This window comes from Arvicanthis niloticus, chromosome 27, assembly GCF_011762505.2.
Source record: "Arvicanthis niloticus isolate mArvNil1 chromosome 27, mArvNil1.pat.X, whole genome shotgun sequence".
In the NCBI taxonomy this organism is placed as follows: domain Eukaryota; kingdom Metazoa; phylum Chordata; class Mammalia; order Rodentia; family Muridae; genus Arvicanthis; species Arvicanthis niloticus.
Genome location: NC_133435.1, coordinates 21,212,643 through 21,240,245, shown reverse-complemented (window position 1 = coordinate 21,240,245; position 27,603 = coordinate 21,212,643). Strand labels below are relative to the sequence as shown.

The following is a 27,603-nucleotide window of genomic DNA, read 5'->3' as shown; positions in this document are numbered from 1 at the left end:
AGACAGTGATTGCAGGTAGCACTAAGAAGATCCAGATGGTGAAAGGCAAATGCAAAAACATAAGCATCAGCAACCCAGGGTACTTGCATCACTAGAACCTAGTTCTCCAACACAAGAAAGTCCTGAATTCCCCATATCACTAGAAAAGCAAGATTCAGATTTACTATCACTTCTAAAGTTGATGATAGAGGACTTTAAGAAGGACATAAATAACACTCTCAAAGAATTTGAGGAGAACACAGGTAAACAGGTAGAAGCCCTTAAAGAGAAACACAAAAATCCCTTAAAGAATTACAAGAGACCTGGTCTATAGAGTGAGTTCCAGGACAGCCCAGGCTATACAGACGAACCCTGTCTCAAACCCCCCCCCCCCCCAAAAAAAAAAGAATTATAAGAGAACACAACCAAACAAACCAAACAGGTAAAGAAATTGAACAAAACCATCCAGGACATAAAAAGGGAAGTAGAAACAATAAAGAAATCTCAAAGGGAGGCTACCCTGGAGATAGAAAACCTAGGAAAGAAATCAGGAGTCATAGACACAAGCATCACCAACAGAATACAAGAGATAGAAGAGAGAATCTCAGGTGCAGAAGGTACCATAGAAAATATTGACACAACTGTCAAAGAAAATGCATAATGCAAAAAGTTCTTAACACAAAATATCCAGGAAATCCAGGACACAATGAGAAGACCAAACCTAAGGATAATAGGTATAGATGAGAGTGAAGATTCCCAACTTAAAGGGCCAATAATATCTTCAACAAAATTATAGAAGAAAACTTCCCTAACCAAAAGAACAAGTTACCCATAAACATACAAGAAGCCTACAGAACGCCAAATAGACTAGACAAGAAAAGAAATACCTCCCATCACACAATAATCAAAACACCAAATGCACAAACAAAGAAAGAATATTAAGTGCAAGTAAGGGGAAAAGGCCAAGTAACATATAAAGGCAGACCTATCAGAATTACACCAGATTTCTCACCAGACACTATAAAAGTGAGAAGATGCCAGATGTCATACAGACCCTAAGAGAACACAAATGCCAGCCCAGACTACTATACCCAGCAAAACTCTCAATTACCATAGATTGAGACACCAAGATATTCCATGACAAAACCAAATTTACACAATATCTTTCCACAAACCCAGCATTACAAAGGATAATAGCAGGAAAGCTCCAATACAAGGAGGGAAATTATACCCCAGAAAAAAGCAAGAAAATAATCCTGTTCCAACAAATCCAAAAGAAGATAGCCACACAAAGATAATTCCACCTCTAATAACAAAAATAACAGGAAGCAACAATCACTATTCCTTAATATCTCTTAACATCAATGGACTCAACTCCTCAATAAAAAGACATAGGCTAACAGACTGGATACGTAACAGGACCCAGCATTTTGCTGCATACAGGAAACCCACCTCAGTGACCAAGACAGACACTACCTTAGAGTAAAAGTCTGGAAAACAAATTTTCAAGCAAATGATCCTATAAACAAGCTGGAGTAGCCATTCTTAAACCTCCAGCCCGAGAACACAAAGGAAGGGACTCATGGCTTCACCTTACGTATAGGTAGTTGAGGGTGGCCTTGCCAGGCATCAGTGGAAGTGGAGGGCCTTGGTGCCTGAAAGTTTGAATTCCCTAGTGTTGGGGAATTTGAGAGCAGGGAGGCAGAAATGGGAGGATTGGTGGGAGCACACCCTCATAGAAACTCCCAGAATTATATGGATTAGACATGACAGAGGTCGGCTGCCAGAAGACTAGATTCTAGAATTCAAACAAAAAAATTATCTTGATACTAAAATTTGTTTTGAGAATTGTATATTGCAGAATACACAGCCTTGGTGTATCTACTCATCAAGCAAGCTGAGCACACCTGCCCAAACCTCTGATGTCCTGGAATTTCAGCTGAATGCAGTGAAGACACAGCGTCAGAGGCTTATCAATTTACTCTTCCCCCTGCCCCTCTTCTAATATCTCAACACCTGTAATCAGCTTCAAGAAGTTAATGAAGAGTCGGCGCCCCTACTCCCTGGGCTTGGGGACTGAGGTGGTTAATATTAGGCTGTCTTTCTAGGGGAAAGTAGTGGTTTTGTTGGAACAGGGAGGATTAGCTAGGGGTTATTGCATAGCCATAACCTATTGGTAAAATCTGTATAATCATTATTAAGCCGAAGTTATAATTTCTTAAATGGTACAAAATTTACTTTGATTTCAAATTTAAGGTTTTCATTGGTACGAGTTTCTTATTGATATAAAAGTGAGTTTAATATTGTTACTTTCATAGACATTGTGCCTATATAACACATTTAGGAATACAAGGCTTAGACCCAGCCCTTCTTTAACTTTTTAACTGATTTGAGATGGTTAGTCTGTGAGTTAAAGGCCTATAGCAAATTCATGGCTCTGAGTTTATTGTTAGGGTATTTTCTCTATTTATTTAGAAATAGCTGAGAGGAGTTACCAGACAACAGTCCAGATTGCCTTACATGAATAGTTGGTTTTCAAAACGTCAGAAGTCCACAGACTTGACATTACAAACATTTCTGTATTAATGTTCATTATGATTAGAGACCTGTCTGCTCCTGACAGCTTCCTGTCTTAAATTCTAAGAAGAAATTGAGCATCTTTGGAGTTACTCCAGTTGTGGTGAGAAAGCCACTAGGCAAGAATTGCCTCTTTTCATCTACAGACAAATTACTGTCCAGAAAAGGACAGGCTTGCAGAATAGTCAACTGATTATATCTGCCAAGACAGAGTAATCAGTCCTTAATAATTCTGCATCACTAGGTCTGTCAGATGATCCTGGCCAGAAAGCTGAAGATTGGATGCTCCAACATTTTGTAGTATAGGGACTGTCCAGGTGTCAGGAGGTCTCTATAAATTGGCTAAGTTTTAGAAGCTATGCTTTGTGCTTCCCATAATTTCAGTTAATTCAGTCATTCTGTATTTCTGATGGGGTTGAAGACTTATAGTCTCATAGCCAATCCCAGCTATTTACTTTGAAAGAAAATATTTGAGAGGATGGTTTTCAGCTGACATTCATTCTAAAGCCAAGAAAAAAGACAGGTTCAGAACTAAGTCTTTCAGTTAGGAGAGATGACAGAGGTTCTGGTTAGTCAACAAAATGATGGACTGGGTATTAGGTTTATCTTGTACCTTACTGACACAAATTGGTATAGTTTATACTCTAATTGTATTTTGAGAGAAAAGTTTTATTTTAACAGGAAGGGTGATATATAGGAGGAGCTAAGGTGGGAGGACTAAGGAGAGGAAGAGGAGGAATAAGGAGAGGAGGAGCTAGGAGACAGGGGTGTGGGGGCATGGAGGCAGATGTTTGAGTGTCTCCGCCAGTCAAAGATAGTTGGTATATCTAGGTTGGGTATTGGGTTACACTTCTGATTGTATGGGCATCTTGTTATTGAGCATTACCAAACTTATAAAGCCTTTGATTAACATTTTTTAAAAAGTTACTAATAAAAAAATAAATAAAGATGTATTTAAATTGAAAAAACATAAAGTAACATAATGGGCTTGGGCACACAGAAGCCTGTTGATTAAGAGATTACATTCTTAGAATCCACACTGAGACATATAGCAAAAGGGCTGTCACGTATTGATGGAACTCATACGTAAATGAGTAATAAATCCCCTGCAAGAAAAGGGCAACAATATGCAAATCTAGATAAAAAAAAAAAATAAACCCTCAGTATTCTCTATAGTATCTTTTGTAACTTCTCTATAATGTTTGAAATTATTTCTGAAAGACAACCTCAGAAACAGATCTGGTCCGTTTCTGGGGTCCAGCAGCAAACAAATGCCAAGCTAAGAAGCTTCCACTCTACCTACACTATGCAATACTATCACTTTCCCTCCCTTTCCTTCAAGTCCCACACCCAAAATCGTACCCTCGGGGAAAGCTGCCCACTGTCGGGGGGTTTTTGTTTCCCTCTGTTATCACACAGCCCAGGATCTGAGCACTTCATCTGAGGACTACAGTCACCCACTCGCCATGGCCCTGAGTCACCCTGCACACTGCTTAGAGTCCCATTTCATTCCACAGTGAGATGAAATCTGAGCATGGTTCTTCTAGGTTGCTTACCAGGTGAAAATAGACCGGAAAGAACTTACTATATGAACTTAAACGTCACTACACTGGCAAAATATATTACAGATGGATGTGGTTTTAGATCGTTCTTCCTCCTCCCGGATCTTGAGAAATATGCAAATATTTCTCAAATATTACTCCCCAGGGACTTTTGTAACTTCCCAATGGGTACCATGAGCTCAGGCAGGAGACAGCTGCAGAGGCCATCTTTTGTTTTCTTTTACACTTGCTTGTTTATTTGTTTAGTGAGCATGTGTGTGAGTGTCTTTGTGTACGAGCAGGTCAAGGACAACTCACAGGAGCTAGTCCCCTGCCTTCCACCATGGGGGCTCCAGGGACTGAACTCCCCATTTGTCAGGCTTCAAGGCAAGGGCCTCCTGCTCAGCCACTGTGCTGGCCTCTGGGAACCAGGCTTAAGGCAGCGACTGTGAAGCAGCTCAGTGGTGCTTTCCTTCACAGATAACAGGGGACAGAACTCTGGGAAGAGAGGGAGAAAACACAGAGAAGAAAGGGGAAGGAAAATTGGAGAGGAGAGATGCAGACTAGGGAAGGAAAAGCGGCAGCAAACACGGAGGATGCCAGAGAAGTCTGTCCTGTCAGATTACACCGATCGGCAGCCCCTCCTCTATTTAACAAGGCAGTATCCTAAGAATTAACGCGCCCTCTCGGTCCTACAGACAAGCCAACTGGACACAATCAGGGAAAACTACTGTTTTGTTGGAGACCAGGTCTCACTAGGTAGCAAAACTGGCTTGGAATTCACCATGCAGCACAGGCTACCTTGACTCAGGAACTCTCTGGTGTAAAGGCCTCACAGGAAATGCTGCATCATAAAGGCTGGCTTTGAAAAGCCACATTTTATCATTCTCCAATACCTCAGAAGTGACATGGGACAGTCCTATCGACATGTTCTGTGGGAACTGAAAGGCTGTCTCTGCTGCTTTCACATTGCAGATGTGTAGTTTCCCAGTTCAGGGAATTAACACACTACTATATACGACTGAAGCTACATACGCACAAACTTAGACTTGTTGAGAGTACGAAAGGTTGGAAGACGTACCTGTATCTGGTTTGTAGGACCCCACTGATTTTGGATAACAGTAAACAGGTTCAAGTAACTTCCATGAGGAACTATTGGAATATTTTATAAGCATAAATATTTCCTTGATGTTCCATGCCTAAGAATGTTAATCACAACATACGCCAAGATCTGATAGAAGTCTCAGCTCCTCAGGACAAGGGTAGATCTCCAGTTCACACAGGGAAAGAACTAGTGAGCTGGATACAAGTATGAAGATCCCGTAACCCACGATGTGACTGCTCTCCACAGATTTCACATAATTCCTGCTTTGGTGAGTATTTTCATAAGACAAGCATTTGTCTTTCAGTCTTTAACCTAAATTATATATCATGGGAGGGGGGAGGTCAAAGATCCTCTCAGTTCCACTTTAGCCCTTGCTTGGATTTCTAAAGGTCGGAGCATGCAAATATGCGTCTGTTAAAAACAAAATGGAACACAACACAGAATTTTATATGCAGCCACACCATTTAACTTACTTTTCTAACAGACTGCTTGAACAACTAAAAGGAGCCCAAAGTGGACGTGTTGAACCTAACTTCCACTTAGCTGGAAGCTGCTGAGAGCTTCTTCCTCTTTAGGGCCTCTCCTCTTGGGGGAGAGAGAAACCATACTGGTCTTTGGATGTGGAAAGTTAAAAATAAGTCACTCGGGCTGGAGAGATGGCTCAGCGGTTAAGAACACTGACTGTTCTTCCAGAGGTCATGAGTTTCAAAACCCCAGCAACCACATGGTGGCTTACAACCATCTGCAATGGGGTCTGATACCCTCTTCTGGTGTATGTCTGAAGACAGCTATAGTGTAATTGTATAATAAAAATAAATAATATTAAAAAAAAATAAGTCACTCAAAATACACTGTTCCACGCTGTCCCCTTTCTATTAATTGACCGATTGACAGATTAAGACGGGGTCCCCACTGTAACCCAGACTGGCCTGGAACTCATTATGTAGTTGTCTTAGTCACTGTTGTATTGCTGTGAAAACACACCATGACCCAGGTAACCCTTACAAAAGAAAGCTTTTAACTGGGGGCTTCCTCAGAGGTTTAGTCCATTATCATCATTGCGGGGTTAGGAGAGCATGGTGGCACACAGGGCCCTGGACTAGGAGCTGAGAGCTACATCCCAGTCCACAGCTGAGAGAAACAAAAGGTTGGGCCCAGTGTGAGCTTTTGCAACCTTAAAACCCATCTCTACAGACACACTTCCTCCAACAAGGCTAGTCCAGTCCAGCATGGCCATGTCTCTTAATCCTTCTCAGACAGTGCCACTCCCTGATAACTAAGCATTCAAATATATGAGCCTATGGGGACCATTCTTTTTCAAATTTAAAATTATTTAGACTACTCTAGGTTGTAGTTTAATTTGTAGTAATCCTCCTGCCTCAACTTCTAGAATCCTATGATTGTTTGCAGGTGTGAGCCACTAGGTGTGGCTAACGTTCTACTAGAAGGACCTAGACCTTATCATGAAGAATGAGAACTTTACAACGTTGGTAAAACAGTGCAGACAACACTGCGGTCCTGCCCTTGTCCTAGCTATGCCTCTCCCCAGATAATGACTTCATGGAAACAAACCATTCTGCCTTCATCAGATTCTCTAAACTTAACTTTCTGTTCAACTTATTACATAAATGTTCTATTCCATTCCATGTTCTTCTCCGGCCCTTTATTTCTTTCTGAAATATTTCCTTATTTCTTGCAGCATGTAACATAACTTTAATATCAAATGTCCCCTTATTTTCTGCACCATGTGACATGTTATCACTTCAATAGCCAACGTCCCCAGCGGGCACATGTGTGACAGACAGGCTAAGTATCCAGCTGGTGACTCTACTTGAGAAAGGGGGAAATATCAGGAGGTAAAGCCTGTCTAGGAGTCGTGGGTCACTATGGGCGTGTCTTTGAAGGACTCCTGCCCCTTCCTGCCTTCCCATCTACTTGTTGGCTGCCATAGAACCAGACCTGGTCCATTTTCCTTCTTATGGTGGCCCCCTTGGCACAGCCCAGAGCAGCAGAGCAGCCAGCCAATCCAAGATGAAAACCTCAGCGGCAAAGTCAATTGTTCTCCTTCCCACATCCATAGCAATGGCACCCAGCTGGGTTAGCCTGTCTGTTTTCAATTTAATCATCTGGCCCAGCCCCCCACCAGACGATGATGGAGCTGAAATTTTGTCTCCTTACAAGGGAAAAGACAATGCGATATTTAGTAAAGTCCATTGTAATTCATGAAACTAAAGACTGTTTTCACAGCTGGGTCTAAGCATCATAAAATAAAATGTCAGTTGGCTCCTTAGCCCCGCGAGCAGGCATTACTCCTGCATACTGTCAAGCTGCAAATACTGTGACAAGATTATTTTGTTTTTACAAAAATGCTTAAAAAATAAACAAATCCCTCTAAGCAACATCAAAAGGAATGCATTGAGAGGCTACGAATGAACACAGCTGTGCAGGCCCTCCAACCTTAGCAGTCTACACCGAGATCAAAGGGACCGTCACTCCACACAGGAACACACCCTCCACGTGTCGTTCCCAACTACCCACTCTGCTCTCTTCCAATGGTTTTCTGAAGGAAACATCACTCTCTAGCACACACTGTGGGTCTCTCTCAGAGCATCATCACTCAGAGACTTCTTGCAATGTGGATGAAGTCCCTGTGCAGCTCATAGCCACACTTACTACGTACGCCATTACGCAGAGACTTCTCTGATGTGGATGATGGTCTCGAACAGCTCACGTCTTTACTGCCTAGGCATCCGCACCGTCTTCTGTGCGGGCCTAAACTCTCAGCACAGGGACTTCACATCTGACTGCTTCACTTGGTCCAAGTAGCTGCTCTATCTCAAGTCCACTTTCAGCATCTTTCACAAATTAGCCTGTTAATCCCAACAAGGATCAAGTGACATAGACAGTATCAGTCCTATTTGTATTCATTTTTTGATGCTTAGACCCAGCTGTGAGGACTATCTTTAGTTTTACAAACTGGGGAGAACTTTACTAATTTCCTAACAGGAGAATGAAGTTAGGCAGCCACAGGTCACTGTGCCAGCATCAGGGAAGCTGACTTGGGGGCAGTCTGGTGGCCTACACCAGGGCTTTCTCCCCACAAGAAGGAAGTGGCACAAGGCTTCGGGCCTGAACAGGGTTGCTTACCAACACCCATAGAAACCAGATTACAAGCAGGATCTGGTTCTAAATCTCACCCCATTACTGCATGGCCACACAACCACCAAGTCAAAGTAAGTAGGACTCTGAATATGTCCCTGAAAATCTGCAAGAAGCAATGCAAAATATTTTTACCTGTGCACTCACAGAGAAAAAGGGCCCTTTTGACAAACTGGCAAAATGTCTCTTGCCTTCCGAACAAAAATCACGCTGACCCCAACTCGCTGCACTCCCTCACTCTGCTTCATTAACCTGAGAGAAACCTCACCTGTTGATCGTTAACCTCAGTCAAGCTGTAACTACTCTGTTGCTAGCCAATTGCCTGGGACTTTTTTTTTTTTTTTTTTTAATCTCATGTGGCTTCCTGCTCCTAAGACAGAGATATTTTCTCACCTCCCTAGGCAGACTCCAGGAAGAAACAAATAAAGAATATGGATTTCTATAAGAATTAGTCCTCAACTATCTCCAAAAGGTCATCGTTACAATGGAGGAAAGAAAGCTGGGCATGGCTGCGTTTTGCCTTGGACCCTGGGACTGGGGCATGGCTGGGTGGTGTGCCTCGGACCCTGGGACTGGGTGGGGCATGGCTGGGTGGTATGCCTCAGACCCTGGGACTGGGACATGGCTGGGTGGTGTGCCTCGGACTCTGGGACGGGGACATGGCTGGGTGGTGTGCCTAGGACCCTGGGGCTGGGACATGGCTGGGTGGTGTGCCTAGGACCCTGGGGCTGGGGCATGGCTGGGTGGAGTGCCTAGGACCCTGGGACTGGGGCATGGCTGGGTGGAGTGCCTCGCTCGGACCCTCGGACTCTGCTATTGAGCTGTGTCCCTGGGTTCCATTTCCAGTGCTCCTGGAAGAGTGGAGGAAACTTCCTGCTAAGTGCTCACTGCTTACTCACACAATGGCTTACCATTTGAGTCAGGGTAAAACTGAGAAGCATAAATTAGACTATGACTGCGCTCTCTTTCCCTTGTGTAAACAAATGCATGTGACTCCACCAACACTACAGAAACTCTCTACCACAGAGGCAGGTAACTGTCACATGGATGAAGGTGTGTGGCTGAGCTGTACACATCTCTCCTTAATGCATACACTATTACAGTGTTCGCTGGAGTGTCTCAGCAAGGAAAACCAAAAGTTATAGGACTAAATTATGTTTTTATAAAACGTAAATTACTTACAATATCTTACAACCTTATCTATTGATTATATTGTGAGTTGTTTTCTAATTCTCAAAAAGTCCAAACGTTCTAGACCCAGGACTCAGGTAAAGCATGCAGGCAGAGTTCACAGGGTAGCATGGCTCAGAGGGTAAGGGAACTTACTACCATCTGATAACCCCAGCTTGAGCTTCAGAATCCACACAGTGGCTGGAAAGAGGCAACTCCTGAAGGCTAGCCTGTGACTCCCACCTGCAGTGTAGTATCAGTGCTTGGGTACACAAAAGGATGACAAAGTTACACACAGTTTTGCTGTATCTGTCAGACAAAGCAGGTTTGATCTACTTGAGGGCCTACTGTGTCTTTAACAGAGTTATAAGTAAGACTGGATCATTCATGCAGCTAGACACCTGTTTGTACTGGAAGATTTAGAATGCATTCTCATTCAGACTCATAAAGAAGAGCTACAGAAATAAAGCCTAGCACAAACCCGACACCCACAAATGCAAGAAAACGCAAAGAGCTACCTTCAATTAATAACCTTGAGACAGTTTTGAACTTAAATCTCAAAGGTTTTCTTTCAAGGACAAATCTCTCAGTTCCCTCCGTAGTTACTAGAGGAACATATTCGCTGTCTTCCCGACACAGCGTCATAGAGAATCCTCCTTCCCCGCCCTGCTCCACAGAGCAAACTCCTGCATGAACACTAAACTGGACTCTTCTGAGAATGGCTACCAGACCCCCTCAGAACCAGGCCATGGCTCCTCTCTCCTACCAAATGGGCTCCTTTGAGAATGGCTACTGAACATCCTTTAGAACAACCAAGTAATTGTCTAGTTGGCCTTCACACTCAGACACAGAACACGCTAAGAAAGCTGAGCCATCAGCAGGAAGAGACAAAACCAAGAGTACAAGCAACACTGGAACAGAAACAAAGGGACAGACACCTAAGGCATCCCGACATTGGCAGCCGGGCAGCACTTCCTGTGCTGGAGACCTGTAATATTTGGCACTAAGATAATTGTTTTCAAAGTAACTCTCCAAAGCCAGGCGTGGAGGCACAAGCCAGTAATCCCAGCACACAGGAGGATCACAAGTTTGAAATCTACAAGGACCACCAAGTGAGATCCTGTCTCGTACATGCACTGTCTACAGAGAAAGCTAAGTGTGGACACCTGTCTGCCTACAGAGTAAACTAAACACACTAAATACCAAAATACGACCCGGGTCTGGTCTGCCGGAGACTCAGTTTCAAGTCAGGAGGTTCTCTCTTCAGAGAGAATTTAACCCCATCTAGAGTCAGAACAGATACAAAACACTTCCCTATAAAGAATTTGTAATTGTTCTCGTCAACAGAATAAGACGTTTGAAGCCCATGTTTAATATAATGACCATCCATAGGTTATTACATTAAAGACCATCTTTAAGTACTAAATTCAAACACATACACAGTCAAAATGCTTTATGCCCTTTTAGAGTCAAAAAAGAGGGAAAGTGAGATGTTTTCCCTGTGATTCCCAAGCAGTTGCGGAGTGAGCGCTGGAGCCATTGCCTCCCTACAGAATATTAGAATAACAATACTGGAATATATTTGTTAGGAAGAATAAATGGAGAAGTGCATGGAAAGAAAAGAAACAGTAAGTGGAACCTGCTAATAATACTGCTTTTATTACCATTAGCTGCTATTCAGATAAAGTGGGTGGATTTCAAATATAAATGTGACATTATCAAACTAAATTCTTTGAATAGGCCATTTTTCAGCAGGTGCAAGAAATGAAAAATACTGAAAAGCATGATCCAAGAAACAGAGAAGATAAAGATAAGCCCACATGAAAATGTACTCACTGATTCCTAGAGGAGCTAAGTGTGGGGAGACCCCACAGACAAGCACAATGCATTCTTTTTTCTCTTAATCCACTGTGTGTGTGTGTGTGTGTATGTATGTATGTATATGTGTATGTATATCTATATGTATATGTGTATACATGAGTGTGTATGTGTGTATATGTATGGATGTATATGTGTGTATGTATATGTGTATATATGTGTGTACATAGGAGTATATGTGTATACATATGTATATGTGTATATATGTATATGTGTGTCTGTGCGTATGTATATCTATGTGTATATGTGTGTACATGAGTGTATATGGTGTATATGTATGTGTGTATATGTGTATATATGTGTATATGTGTGTACATAGGAGTGTATGTGTGTGCATATGTATGTGTGTATATGTATATGCGTGTCTGTGTATGTATATGTGTATGTATATCTATGTGTATGTGTGTGTATGTATATCTATGTGTGTGTGTGTGTGTGTGTGTGTGTGTGTCAGCATCCATACAGCAAAGGACAGCTCTAGGGATAGCACCTGCCCTCTGTCTTGTGTGAGACAGTGTCTTTGTTATGTGCTACTGTATACCCCAGACCGCAGCTCACAGGAATTCTCCTTTCCCCACCTCCCAATCTGTCATCACAGACACTCACTGTCCTGTGTGGCTAAGATTCGCCCTCTTTCCAGCCTGCCATGAGCCATTTTTTCAAGTGGGATTGCTTGCTTTCTGGAAAACTTTTAGTAGCTTTCCCTCAAAGATATGTAAACATACACATGCATGGCAAAACACAAGGCTTATCTACTAACTAATGGAGAAGGTAAGATTTACTTTTTTAACTAAGCCAAATTTTAACTCTGCTCTTTAAATGTTAACTTTTAAATCAAAACTTGGGCAGAGGTGAATATTCATACCTGTGAGGTTCATAAAGATATCTCTTGAACTAGAAAATAAGATAGCATTATTTTGATATAAAAATATTAGATAACTGTATATATATATGTGTGTGTGTGTATGTTATATATACATATGCATATATCATAAAGTCATATACATGACTTCACCTTTCTCTGACCATTTGCACCCCTGTTTTCATATACACTATCTGTGCATTCCCAGGATCTTGAACCTGGGCATTTGAAGGGTGAGCCTAGGCCAGTTTTTTTGAGGTTCCTCCTTCAATGCATGCACAAAAGTCCCCTGGAGAGGTCATGTTTCACAGACTTCCCAATGCCTAGATGCCTAGCTCTCTTCGCCTATCTCTCTTCTGTATCATCTGTTTTGCTAAGAACTTGCATGAGGATTCATTTGTGGTTGTTCTTTCTTTTCTTTCTGACAGGATCTCCCTAGTAGTTCAGGCTGACCCCACACTTGCAACTGTGGCCTCCAGGCACCGAGTTTACAAGTGTCCATACACTCCTAAAGGCAAAGCAGGCTTCCTTTTTTTATTATATAAAGAAAAAAAAAGTGTTTGGGCACATGTCTGATGCCTGACCAAATTAGGTCAAAGTATTTGGGTGGGGGAGACTTCCTCCTCCTAAATTTCTCCCTTCTCTTTACTTACCAACAGATACATTTTTTTTTTTTCAAAGATTAGCTCCCTCAGGAGGCCCCTAAGCAGCCACAGACATCTTACAACCATATTAATACATCCAAGTGTTTTTAGCAAAGGCCCTGGTAAAATAGTCCAGCAGTGGATAAAGAAAATGTGGTACATGTACATAATGGAATACTATTCAGCCATTAAAAACAAAGATTCTTGAATTTTGCAGGCAAATGGATGGAACTTGAAAACATCATCCTGAGTGAGGTAACCCAGAGCCACAAACACACATATGGTATGTATTCACTTATAAGTGGATATTAGCCATAAAGTACAGGCTAGCCATGCTGCAATCCACAGACCCAAAGAAAATGGATAGTAAGGTAGCGAGAGAGGCTGGAGAGATGGCTCAGCAGTTAAGCACACTGACTGTTCTTCCAGAGGTCCTGAGTTCAATTCCCAGCAACCGCATGGTGGCTCACAACCATCTGTAATGGGAACTGATGCCCTCTTCTGCTGTGTCTGAAGACAGCTACAGTGCACTCATATACATAAAATAAATAAATCTTTTAAGAAAAAAGAAGGTGGAGAGAGGAAACTGGGTAGGGAAGGGGTAAAGAGGGGAACAGGGCTGAGGATCGTGAGAGAGGCTGGGAGTGAGAATGAAAAGGGGGGAGGGCATGGAGGATATCTCTGTTGACTAGTTAGAGGCCAGGGACAGGAGGATATGGGAAATCTATGGGGGTGACCCTAGATGAGATTCCTACCAAAGAGAGGGGAATCACCATGAAGGCTCTCAAGAGCCTGGGCCACCAACCAAGGAGCACGCAGGAGCTGTACAGTTGTACATGTGCAGATATTATTCAGCTTAGTCTTCGCATGGGTTCCCTAACAAGTGGAGTGGGAGCTGTCTTGGTCTCTGTTCTCTGCCACTGGATCCCCTTCCCCTACCTGGACTGCCTGGTTGGGCCTCAGTGGGGGAGGATGAGTCCAGTCCGCTATACCTCAGGGTAGGGTGATACCCAAAGGGGCCTCCTCCCTCTCTGAGAAGGGGAGGGGACAATGAGAAGAAGAATGTGTAAGGGTAGAAACTGGGAAAAGGGGTGGGGGCTGTGATCAGGATATAAAGTGAATTTACAAAACAAACAAACAAACAAACAAACAAAAACTCAGTTCTCAGGGAAAAAGGACAAGCTCGAATCCTTAACAAGGCCATGAGGCCTCCATCTCTTCTGCTCCTTTTCCCTTTCATGGACTCTGCCAGGCTGCCTGTGAGCAGCCATGGCATCTGACATTTCTGTTAACAACCAGTAAGGAAGCCATATTTCTGCTGAGAAAATGAGAAGAGCTCAGGAAAGTCACCAGACAGACAGTGGAAGGAAGAAAATAGTTTGGGGCTTCTGGGTTTCCACTCGTATCATCAGGGACACTCTACGGGGGTTGATTCTCATTGACTAGCAGAGGTCAATGGACTTTGCTCTCTAAATAAGTATCCTATCGTGGAGAGTGCTATGAATTTAAAATTCAGTTCAGTGAGGTAGCGTGCAAATAAGACATTACTCAAAGCCTACAGAAAAGGGAAAAATTACACCAAGTTTCTCAGCAAGAGATAAAGGTATGATGAAGATTATCAATACTCCTAAGTCTTAAATTATTTACCTACTTAGTGGCATTAGTTTATCTACAGTGAAGAAGACCAAACTCAAGGCCTTAACCATGCCAGGCGGGTGTTCTACCACCAAGCAAGACTCATCTAGTCCTCCTGGGTCCTAAATTTTAACCATTGTTTCTTAAAATTAAGGAAAAATAAATTATAACTAAAAACTCTAAAAGCATTAGCAATGCAATCTTATTTCACCCCTGTTTTTCTGATTATAAAAGCTTCTTACATCTGCCACCTTCAGCTTCCCAGTCAGTATATGTATTCACAAATTTACCTGGAATTTCTTGAGCTCCTTCCCTGAAGGTTTTAAGTTTCTTCAGTTGGTACTGGGGATTGAATGTCAGCATGCACTGTCCCACTGAACTTTCAGAATGTGTCTGCTGGAGCAGCACTGGCAGGCTAACAACCTGCACATGGGAAGGGAGAAGTCAGGTGATTTTTAGAGACTAGGCTTCAACAAAGCCCAAGGTGAGGTTTTAAATGCCCCTCCCCTAAGCCTGCCCGGGGCGGGTGAGAAATACTGGACTCTGGGAAATGTAGGCTGGTTAGTACGTGGTAGAAAAGCCTGCCAGGGGAGTCGACACTAAGACACAGCTTGGGCGGAGTGGCTAAGCAAGCTTTTGTCACAAAGGATGGGAGGACACTGAGGTGTCGGAGACAGGAAAAGACACGGCATGTGCAGAGAACAGGGACACAAACACCTATGTGTTTAGAGGACAGGAAAGCACCTGTCTATGCAGCGGACAGGTGCACATGTATGTGCAGAGGTCAAGGAAATGTGCACACGTGTGTGCAGAGGACAGGGAAAGACCTGTGTGTACAGAGGTTCCCTTTGCTGAGAACTGGGAACCTCTGTGCTTAAGCCCCTGGGTCGCCATTGCGAAACCTGGCTGTATTTCTGGCCATGGATCTGGGTCTGGAACACTCCCAAAAGCCTGATGCCTCACCCTTTTCGGTTAAGCAAATTTCACTGGAGGGGTTTTCAACCAGCAGAGAACTGCCATGGCCCCAAAAGGCACCATCTCTTAAGTAAAGACCATTACCGAGGGACTTGAAAGCCATGAAAAAAAGAAAAGCCCACAGTTAAAATGGAACCCCACAGTTAAGGGACTCACAAGCACTTCACAATGCCATTTTCCACTCAACCTGGTGGGGACAACACACGGCTGATTACAGAGGCCTGCGCCTTGAAGTACAGATGGTCCCAGTGGCCTGCTGCTGACTTCACCAAGGCTCAAACAGTACACACCTCCTAAAAACCTTGCTTTTGAGTTTGAATTCTGATCTTTCCCAGGGCCAGTGATGGTATAATATTCTCTGATGATGAACAGAGGCAGAGAGCCTCAGCCCCTGTCAGTGAGTGACAGGACAGGCAACTGAGTGGCTGAAGCACTGCAGTGGGTGGGTCACATTGCTAGGCTGTGAAGCTTCTCAAGGTAAGCGCACTACCAATCTGCTCTAATTTTGTTTTCTGGTGTGCTGGTTCATCAAAACTCAATGGTATTTTCAAGGAAAGAGATAAAGGAAATGTTTCTAACACATAATTTTGTCATTTACAGGTACCCATGATAAAAACACTGATGATTTAAAGGCAGAATTGTAGCCGAAGATAGTGAATTCCAAGATGCCCAGTTTGAGTGAGAACATTAACTGCCATGAAGAGAAAATGTGTCTTTCCCTAGTTGACCCAGCTCTCAGGGACGAAGCGGGATGGAAACCTGGCTCTTCTGAATCCCAGCTCTGTATACATGATGTGTCTCAAGGATTCTATCCCTTGTTTCTTTATGAAGAGACTTATAAAGTCCTACAACTGACCTGACGCTGTATGCTGGGCTGGCATGAATCTGCAGAGACAGGAATGACAGGCACTTTCTTCCTGAAGCAGATGTCGAGAAGTGTTACACCTGTGAGAAAGAAAAGGCAGGACTTAGCTTGTGTTCAGCATACCAGTCAACCCTCTGCTTCCTTAACACCTGAGATCACACTACTTCAGGCAGATAAACTGCTTTTAAAACAATCCTCGATGGGGCTGGAGAGATGGCTCAGTGGTTAAGAGTCCTGGCTGCTCTTCCAGAGGCCCTGAGTTCAATTCCCAGCAACCACAAGGTGGCTCACAACCATCTGCAATGGGATCTGATGCCCTCTTCTGGTGTGTCTGAAGACAGCTACAATGTACTCATATATACATAAAATAAGTAAATAAATAAATAATCCTTAAAAACAAAAACAAAAGGCCCAACCTGTGAGCCAGCAAGATGGCTCAGTGTGTAAGAGTGCTTGCCACCAAGCCTGACAACCACAACCTGTTTGAACCCTGGAACTTACACGGTGGAAGGAAAGAACTGATTCCTGAAAATCTTCCTCTGACCTCCACAAGATTACCATGGAACCCGTGTGTGCACGTGCACACGCACATACACAATGAATATATAAAATGTAAAAAGAAACTTTTAAAAAAGAAATAGAGCTAATTTGCTTTAAAAAAAAAATCCATGAAAAGTAGATCAATTATAGTATTCACTCCAAATCACCGAGTTTGGCTTCTTTTGCTGGTGAAGAAGCTGAGACCTGGAAAAGTTATGTCAAGACAGAGTGCCAGCACCACGGTGAGGGTCAGGGCAGCCCTAACCCCAGCTCCAGCCCATGGGAGCATAACACAGAGCACAGTGTCTCCCCCATCAGGGAGGAAAAAAACCCAAACAGTATTTCTCTAGATGTGCTTGTCAATCATCAGAAGGTAAACCAAGCTGAATATATGTGTGCAAATTTAAAATCAGAAAATCCCCATCCTCCTTTGCGGGTCACACTCGGCCCATGCCACACACAGACTATCTGAGTGCCTCTCTTATTTGTGAGCCCATATTTCTGTAGAAGAGCCCTAACACATGGATACAGAGTCTAGACTCTGTACAAAATCAGTTCTGCTCCAGAAACTTTCCAGTTTTAACCAATTACTTCCTTGGTCTCAAGTCTCCCGTCTTCAGGAATGAATGAATACCCAGCACTAATTCCAGCAGAGCCTCTAACTCCATTCTTACTCTTGGCCAGTATTCTGTACCTACAGAGGCCCTGTCATAGTTACCAGCATTCTGTTTTCCTGCATATGACTAGTTTGGGTCAAAAACTTTGTTAAACTCTTTAATCATAACAATTCAAACAAAATCAGTTAGTTATCATTTAAATACCTATCCAAAAATAACCTAGTTGTGACAAGTATCTCACTTCTTTGCTGTTTTTTTATTGTTGCTATGGTTTTTATTTGTGTTTATTTGTTGAGACAAGGTCTTGTGTAACCCAATCCAGCCTGAACTAAGTATTGGTATTATAGGCATGACCATTATGCCAACCAAGCTTGGCTGGTGTTTAATTAATTAGAAGGTAAAGTTAGAAAGAAAGGCACCTTGTCCCTAAACTTGATGATCTGAGTTTGATCCCTGGAGCCCACATGGTGGAAGGAGAGAGCCAGTTCTTACAAGCTGTCCTCTGACTTCCATTAGCATGTGTGGTCATTTGAATATACTTGGCCCATGGGAAGTAGCACTATTCGGAGGTGTGGCCTTGTTGGAGGAAGTGTGCCACTGTGTAGGCGGGCTTTGAGGGTTCCTAGTGCTCAGGCTCCGTCCAGTGAAGAAGAATCAGTCTCCTTCTGGCTCCTTTCAGATCAAGATGTAGAACTTTCAGCTCCTCCAGCTCCATGCCTGCCTGGACACTGCCATGTTTCCTGCCATGCTAATAATGGACTGAACCTCAGAAACTGTAAGCCAGCCCCAAGTAAGTGTTTTCTATAAGAGTTGCCTTGGTCATGGTGTCTCTTCACAGCAATGGAAACCCTAACTAGGACAGCATGCCATATCACACAGGCACCCCTCCCCCACAGACAGGCACAAATAATAAATGTTACTCTTTAAAATACTGTTACCGCATCTTTGACCAGTCTTAGTCGTATGCTATATCAGACAGTAGACACACACACACAGACACACACACACACATAAGCTTACTGAGGAAGAGGCCTTTAAACCAGCAACCTAATAGCAGTATTGGGAATACAAATGCCAGTAGGGGGAAAACCAGAAATGATGACATGTGGCCTAAATTCTGTCTTCAGAGTATGGCTTAATTATAAGGTCTTATGTAGCATAGGCTGGGCTTGAACTCATTATGTAGCTGATCCTGCTGTGTCCACCTCTGAAGTGCTAGGATTATAGGCGTGAGCCACCACAATCTATGGAGTGCTGGGGATTCTATAAACAAGTCCATAAAAACCATATCAAACAGCTTTTGTCTTACAAGATTTAACATTTCCATTCCCGAGTGGTGGCTGGTGGCGCACGCCGTTAATCCCAGCACTTGGGAGACAGAGGCAGGCCTGGTCTACAGAGTGAGTTCCAGGACAGCCAGGGCTACACAGAGAAACCCTGTCTCGAAAAAAAACAAACAAACAAAACAAAACAACCATTTCCATTCCCAACATTTATAAATGCTAGGCAAGTACTCTACTAAGAGAACAATAGCCCAGTCTTAATTATATCTTCAAAATATTATTTGCTACCTACAACAATTATTTGCAAATATTTAGTTACATCCAAAGCAAAACAATAACATGAACATCACCAGGCTCATGCCTCTCAATCCTAACGAATGAAAATTAAATATACACATTCGCCTTAGTTCTTAGGCACACATTTCAGAGAAATTTTGACACGTGGAACAGGAGACTAGTACCAGCACTTTCCCAGCATATATGTGTATAATAGCAAAACAAAAATCTGACATTTTTAACTGAAGAGCTAGTAACTACACTGGGGGCCGTTTACAGAGCACAGGGTCATTCTACAGTGAGATCCAGTGAAGCACATCCATCGGCGGCGGAGGCGGCAGCTAGGGAGGTGGAGGCCTTCCTCAGCTACACAGCAAACTGGAAGCTAGCCTAGACCACATGAGACCCTGCCTCATACAAACAAACAAAAACAGACCATCTAGGTAACTGACCCAACTCAAGAATATAAGTCAGTGACATCAAACAGGTCTTGTCTTATACGACTTAATACTTTCATTCAATATTACATTTCCAAGACTTGCCCATTCAATTTTCATGATACCAAATGCATCCCCATAGTGTGCTTGGCAATTACGCTCTCATGAGCAATAACAGTTCATATTTAGCCACACCAGTTCACTTTCTTACTTTTAGGATATAAAATGGATTCAACTGCACTCTTCTTGCTCATTAACGATGGTTCACATTCTACCCCATTTATTGGCTAATTCGTGCTTTCCCTTTGGCGAAAGGCCTCTCCCGATCTTTTGCTCACTTTCTTACTGAGTTGTTGTTCTTCTCTTACACATGCTTTGGGTGCAGATTATCTGGTTTGGCCAGTTCTCAGTGGCCAGGCCCAAGCAGATATCAGATAAGTAGTAGAAGGAGCAGGAAGCCAGGCAAGTGCAAACAGCAAGCCAGAGCGCCAATGTTTTTCTCAAGCCATCCTTCGGAGCAGCATGCAATCTACAGATACTGTGATGTGCAGACATAAAATACCATACAGCTGATGGAGCCTTCTAAACTTTCATTTCAATGGAAGTTCGGCCAAAAGCAATGCTTAGAAATGATGTAGCCGGGCGGTGGTGGCGCACGCCTTTAATCCCAGCACTTGGGAGGCAGAGGCAGGCGGGTTTCTGAGTTCGAGGCCAGCCTGGTCTACCGAGTGGGTTCCAGGACAGCCAAAGGCTATACAGTGAAACTCTGTCTCGAAAAACCAAAAAAAAAAAAAAAAAAAAAAAAAAAAAAAAAAAAAAAAAAAAAAAAAAAAAAGAAAAAAAAGAAATGATGTAGGTGCATTACAACTGTACACAATTTCAAGGTGTCAAGTTCTAAACGGGCCACAAGTTAGACAGAATTTCCACTTAGACCCTTATAAATGTACATATATTTATATTGTGCTTTGTCTGCCTCTAACTTAGGATAAATCTGGTACGATGTCAAAGGCTAAGTATTTTTAAATGCACAAATGTTCATACATGAAAAATCTGAATTTCAAAACTAAATTATATAAATTAGAAGCAGTCACCTGAACTCCAGACTTAGCTAAAGTGTTAGCCGCACCTCTGTCTCACTAAACCCTGTGTTACTAAACACAGGGCTTCTACCGAGCAAAGTCTAAGAGGCTTAAAATCAATTAAACTCTTCATAGTTTGTAGATCAATGGAAAAAAAAAATACTGTTTCTCAGTCTTTAGCAGTTTTCAAGGGTCTCTGGGTTTAAATAAAATGGAGCATTAAATAATAACAAAATGCCCATTTTCTAAAAGAACTTTTAATAAGCAATTTTATAGCCTCCCATGGCTCTTCTGGGACACCTGCCAGATCACAAAATGAAAAGCAGGAAGGGGACAAATGAAAGAGGCACATGAAATCTGTGTCCCTCCACATGCTGACCTGATCTCACAGACCATCAGACATGGGCTGCAGGAGCTGAGAGCACCCACCTCCCACTGTATCTGCTCAGGTCCCAGCCGGTCTAACCTCTGTCTACCACTGCAGATGTCAGCCTGCAGCTAAGGAGGAGCAGTGCTGTTAAGTCCCACATCTGTCTCCTCCCAATAAAACAACAACTATTGGCAGACAGCTCTCCAATTACTAGCTGATAAACAACCATTTCCCTACACTTCCCTGTAGGTGACTACATCCACATGTAGGTCAAACATCACTAACATGTACTTCTGCTGCTGGCTAGAAACCTCTCATTCAGGCTGAATGCCCTCCTGTTAGATTTCTCCCCAGCACCACACCACTGCAACTCAGAGGTGCGCCATCACCTACAGCGTGGGTTCTAAAGACCAGTCAGACCCTACATCTCTTGAGCTATGGACAGCACCTGGCATGACTTGCTGCACTCTGGCAGGCTTCACTTCCCTGCCGCTCATTCTCGGTTTGATCCTACCCATGGCAACTGCCTCCCCATCTCCTCGACTGATTCCCCCTCTTCCCAACCACAGAAATCCTGGTTCTTGTCCATTCCCTACACTTCATCAGCAAATGCTACTACCGATTTGTTCCCAAAGTACAACCAGACTCTTAACTACTTCCCTTCACATACGCAGTACCTGTGCGTCTCAGAGTCTGTGTCATCGTCTCTCTCTGGAGTTTCTACCAAAGCTTAGGAACTGACCTACCGATGTCTACATGACTCTACTCCAGTCCCTTCTCATGAAAGCAGTGAGGATGATCAGACCACACGGCCTACACCGTACAATGTAAAGAACACCCCTGTCTCACAGTGACCCTCTCACTGCCTCACGGCAGGGACCAAAAGGGTCATAAAAGACCCAATGTGACACCCGCTGAGCTCCTGACACCACTTCCCACTACTTGCTCACACTTCCTGCAGACTGGGCACATCACGTCTCATGGCCTTTCCACTTGCTGCTCTGTCTACAGGCGTCTTTATGAGACATTATTTCTTCACAGTCTTTCCTTCCTATCCAAAAGTCATTGCTCAAATGCCTCCTGGGTATTCTTTCTGAGTCTGCCCCGGCATTCGCTAGATCCCTTCTTGGATATTTCTCCAACATTACCAGCTGATTTCTACTTGCTCTTCCTAACTTTCCCTTCCTCCAACACACATAAAATCTAAACTCCATGAGAGCAGAAACTTGGTTTGTGTAGTGTTACATCGTCAGTGCCTAGAAGAGGAGAGAAGACAGCAGAAGCGGCAGCTAATGAGCTACTTGTCACTATTGGGGCAATAAAAGGTCTAAACTTATAAAAGGAAATAATCTGGATAATCATGGTACTTTTTAAGTGTAATCATTCTAAAGTGTCTTTAAAATATGAGATAGTGGCAATCCTGAGGAGAGCACTTGCTATAGCAGGTGTGACCTTAGTCACACTGGTAGAACCCACCCCCCACACTGAGGCTTTACAGCTCACAGAATGGCTTATTTTCCACTAACCGCTGCCGCATTTGACAAGGGTGGCTTGCAACACCAAGACAGAGGGAAATATTGTAAAAATGCTCATTCCAAACCCCGACTCCAGACAGAGAAACAAGGTCTTTGTAGATGAGAACAGTCTAAAATAAAGGCCAGATTGTTTTTTAATGTTTTAAATATTTTGCTTGGAAATAATTTCAAACTTTACAGGAGCTATTCAAAGAACACAAAAAGCACAATCATACCCAGGTTTGGCTATTATAAGTAACCCCTTTTAATTTGTGTTAATCTGTCCTCAGCCACCTCTAACCATCCCCTTGCCCACGCAGGATAAATCACATGTACCATAGGCATCACACTCCTTGGCTTCTACACTAGACTGTGCATTTCTTTACAGGTAGGTACTTTCCTCTATAGACAAATCGCAGCCATCAACTCTGGCTGATTGAAGTCATTATAAAACCTTTATCATTTCTTGGTCTGTGTGGTCAAATTTCTCAACTGATCCACTACTGTCCTCTACAGCATTTGCTCTCAGTCTGTCATGCCATGTAAGATAAAGCACTGTATTGCTAGTTCATCCTTATCTGTGAACAAGGCTCACTCTGCAGCCTTCGTCACTTACAGTGCTTGCTTACTCAGAAAATGCAGCCCTCCCCTCATCTGCTCCTTTATAAAAAGTACAACGTTCCTGATTTACGATTTGCATAACTGTTCCTCCTAATCTGAGGTCATGCCACTTTGGGCATAGATGAGGATGTGCCCCTTTGGGATGTCATAACTACAGCCACACAGTCACCATCAGTTCCATATTGTTGCTGGATCTTATAATTTCTACCTTATTTCTTGCAACTAATAATACAATCTGTGGGTGTGATGGCTTGAACAGGTATGGCCCCCATAGACTCATGTGTTTGAATACACGGTCTACAGGGAGTGGCACTATTAGGAGGTGTGGCCTTGTTAGAGTAGGTGTGGCTTTGTCAGAGGACTTGTTTCACTGTGGGGGTGAGCTTTGAGGTCTTCTATACTCAAGCCATGCCCAGTGTGGCACACTGTCTCCTTTTGCTGCCTGCAGATGAACATGTAGAACTCTCAGCTCCTCCAGCACCACGTCTGCCTGGATGCTGTCATGTTTCCCACCTTGATGATAATGGATTGAACTTCTGAACCTGTAAGCCAGCCCCAGTTGAATGTTTTCCTTTATAAAAGTTACCGTGGTCATGGTGTCTCTTCACAGCAATAAAACCCAAACTAAGACAGTGGGGAAATGCTTTAAGACTATGAGAGTCTATGTTCCTGGTCAGTGACCCCTGGTTTTGTTTTGATCCTTGACACCAGTAATCATCACTAGCCGTCCTAATTGGCTACAAAGTGACAGTGACAGCCTCCAGCTCTTAAACTTGAGTCCTACTTAAGCAAGAGCCCCCTTCCCCACTTATTTGCTTATTGGCCAGTTTATTATGGTATGGATTTTTATTATGTGTGTGTATATGTGTAATATGTATTATATATAATATGAATTATTATATTATATATTATATTCATATTATATTATATATAATATGGATATATACTGGTTTTAAAAATAATGAATAAACTAGTATCTTTAACTCCAATTCATCCCCAAAAGATTTATTTTTGCCTTCTCCTATCCCATATTATACATCTCTCCTTTCTCAAGGAAACCTTTATTTCAACAACTTCAAAACTCAATCCTCAATGTGTCCACGTAAGTGCAAAAAGTAAATACACTAGAAAGAGTTCAGGACTTCTGGCCCTCCACCTCCATTCAAACTGAGGGTAAATGCTCCCACACAATGTTAATAAGTAACTTAGATTCATTCTTGAATGTGGGCACAGTACTCATTTAAAATAAAACCTAGTTCACTTGTTTTGGCAATTTAGCATTTTCCTGACGCCCATTTTCATCTTAAATATTAAAAGTATGAGTTTGGGCTTGAAAGAGCCTAAACTACATAAAAAGGTATAACTTGAAATGCCACTCCCTTCCATAAACTTTTGACAACACTGCCCTTTAGTCCATCTTTGATAAATTCAAGCAGATGCATGTACCTTTGTTTCCCTTCTTACTTATATAAGTGACAGCATAGTCTCTAAATGTTTGTTCACACTACCCTTCTATCCAGTCTGATGAGCTCTACAAATCACCTTGCACAGCGACAATGCCATGACACCAAAGCTAGACAGTAGGAGAAGAGATGACTGGAAACAATGCCCTGGGCATTCACACATCAAGAACCTTCAACAAAATATCAGCGAACCAAAACTCATGTACGAATTTAAAGGTATAAACAGTAAAGGAAAAACAAAGTCACCAGTCTCCAGCAATGAAAGCAGAAACCCAGGACACAATAGAATTATGCAGCCTGGGATACAGAATGAGACCTTGTCTCAAAAAAACAAAACAAACAAACAAACAAACAAAAAAACCAGCCAGAATTACCCAGTGGTTCACAAGTCTGACTGTTAATGTGGTGTATCTCTGACACTCCACAGCCATGGGATATCCTCTGAGGGAAAGCTGCAGACATCAAGTGTCAGAGATGCTCCTTATAGTGGGCGGCAAAGCTAGAGGACTCAGTCGCCTATGGCTGCTGGAGTCCAGATAATTGCAGTGTCAAGCCCAGTGACCAGATACAGAGCAGCATTGTTTGGTATTACCCAGTGTGTTTAGGTTTTGCTTTGGCCCAGTGTTTCCGTGCTATCTGCCCATTACATCTCTTTTGAGGTGGGAATGTTTACTGTGTGCATTAGATGTATGTCCCCTGTTCACATTTAATAGGGACTCATCATTAAGAGATGAGCTCAAGTTTCAGAAGAGACTTCTGAACAGTATTGGGATTGGCAAAGGCTGTGAGGACTCTGGAGGTGGTCTAAGAGAATTTGACATCATGAGATAAAAAGGAAACTTAGTGGCCAGGGTGTAACGTTGGGATATAAAGCATCAAGCTGACAAGTGGTAGGGCTGTGGAGGCACATCTTCCCTGCCATCTTGGCTGGACTTAGAATCACCATGAAACACACCTCTAGGTGTTCCACACATGGGGTGTTTCTAGAAAGGTTTAATTGAGCTGGGGAGACTCACCCTCAATGTGGGTGGCACCATACCAGGGCTGGGTCCTAGTCTAAACAAAAAAGGGAGGAAGGAGAAAGGCAGCACTGGAATTCATCTCTGTCGCCCAACTACAGATGCAGGGGTGGCCAGCTTTCTCACACCCTTAGCACCCTGACTTTGGACCACCAAAATTAACAATGTCTACTCTTTAAAAAGCACTTACATAATTAAGAAGCTATAAACTGGGAGAAAACATTTGTGAAACATGTGACAAACTGGTATCAGACAAATATCAAAATATCAACTCAGTTTAAAAGAAAGCAAGCAAACAAGCATGTGTTTGGTGCAAGGGTACATAGTAATTGTTGTGTGCAGAGTCCAGAGGTCAATAATGGGTGCCTTGTCAGTCTGTCTGTCTGTCTATCTATCTATCTATATCTGTCTGTCTGTCTGTCTGTCTATTGTCTATCTATCTAGTGGCATCTATCTACCTATCTATCTACCTACCTACCTATCTATCTTGTGGAAGGTCCCCCATAGAACCTAGTGCTCACTGATGAAGGTAGACCAGTTGGCCAACCTGGCCTTGGGCTCCTGTTCCCTTTGCTAATGCTGGGATTATTGCCCTTATTTTGGTGCCTACTCTTTCACACTGATACTAGGACCCAACGTGACACCCCAACTCCTACACAACAGACACTTTACCAACAAAACCATCTTCAATTCCAAAAGGGATAACATGCCACCACATACAGAGATAAGAGAAGGAAGCACACGAAGGAATTGGGTGGGCTGCCTTCCCTGACTATTAAGGGAAAGCTGCCTCTGTACCCTGAGTCTGGAAAACCAAGAAAGTCTCTGGGGAATAAAGAATTGAGCTGGCCTGCTAGGGATATGGCCCTTATAATCGAAAACACTAGCAGAGACCAAGTTATCAAGTCTGGAGTGGACTGGTTTGAGATTTGTGAAGACAGACACTTGAGGGCTTCAGTCACTATGTACTTCCTTACTGGTCACTAGAGTGCAGCCAGGACCACTCATCTTTCTCCAAATACATTTTTCCCTCCATCACGCAGGAAAAAAAAAGCTGCCATATTTTAAGCTGTAAAATACCAAGAAACAATCACACTGGCACTGCATGCTTACGGCCCAGCCTGTTTCTACCCCAGCTCTGACACTTACTGGGGTATGTCAGCTTGCATCTGGGTTTTCTTCCACAGGAAAAATTGCACACAACCCGACCGCTTAGCACCTGGTGCTCTGGTGCATTGCTGAGGCAGGAGCACTGTCAAGAGTTCCAAGCCAGCCTGGGCTGAACTACAAAACCTTGTTGCAAACAAACATGAATCAAACAAACAAAAAAGATGCCTGCTGACAGGGCTATGTCTCTTTTTAAAGTGTAAGCAGTTAACAGAACAAAAAACTGCTGCCCATCCCCCACCCTTTTCCTCCCTCAGTGTGGAAGAACAGACCTGTAATCAACACCTGGAGGCTGAGGCAGGAAGCAGGAGCTCTAAATCCAGTCTGGACCAAGGCTGAGACTCTGTCTCAACAATAACTAAGTAACTCCTGATAGTAACACCCTAGAGCAGCTTTTGCCCCTGCTTAGTCACCACAGAATTCCCATGTAGTCCCTTTCTCAGCCAAGGTTAACTGAAAGAGCGCTGAAGCTCACTCACACTCACACTCACACTTACCATGGAGTGGCCTAACCACCATACCTCTCCCTTGCTTTCTGTCTCTCCACACTGCAGGTTCGCCTCCAGAGCTGCGACATTAGGACCGCAGGCCCCAAGTGCTTTCTCACATCCTTCTAGAAATTGTGCAAGGAAGCACACCCACTGCAGAGCTTGCTTCTGTCTGTGCGCACTAGTTCCCTGTTGAAGACGGCACTGGGAAATGTCAGCACTCTCACAGTCTCGTGATGCCAACAGAGCAAGAAGGGTGGTCACTGATTAACTACTCGGGTTGATCTTACCCTGAAAAGGCACTTTACAGAAAAGAATGGCAAACGCAGACATCCTGCG

The 27,603-nt window shown here is 43.2% G+C and overlaps 1 protein-coding gene across 1 annotated transcript in view; it reads right to left on the bottom strand.

Annotated features, from left to right (window-relative positions):
• The window catches only part of Wdfy3 (WD repeat and FYVE domain containing 3), a 223,789-nt gene extending 196,353 nt beyond the window's left edge, over positions 1-27,436 (bottom strand). Inside the window, 2 exon segments of the mRNA XM_076926347.1 lie at positions 16,382-16,470; positions 27,298-27,436. The gene's annotated coding sequence lies outside the window, so the exon portion shown is untranslated.
• Between the last annotated feature and the right edge of the window lie 167 nt (positions 27,437-27,603).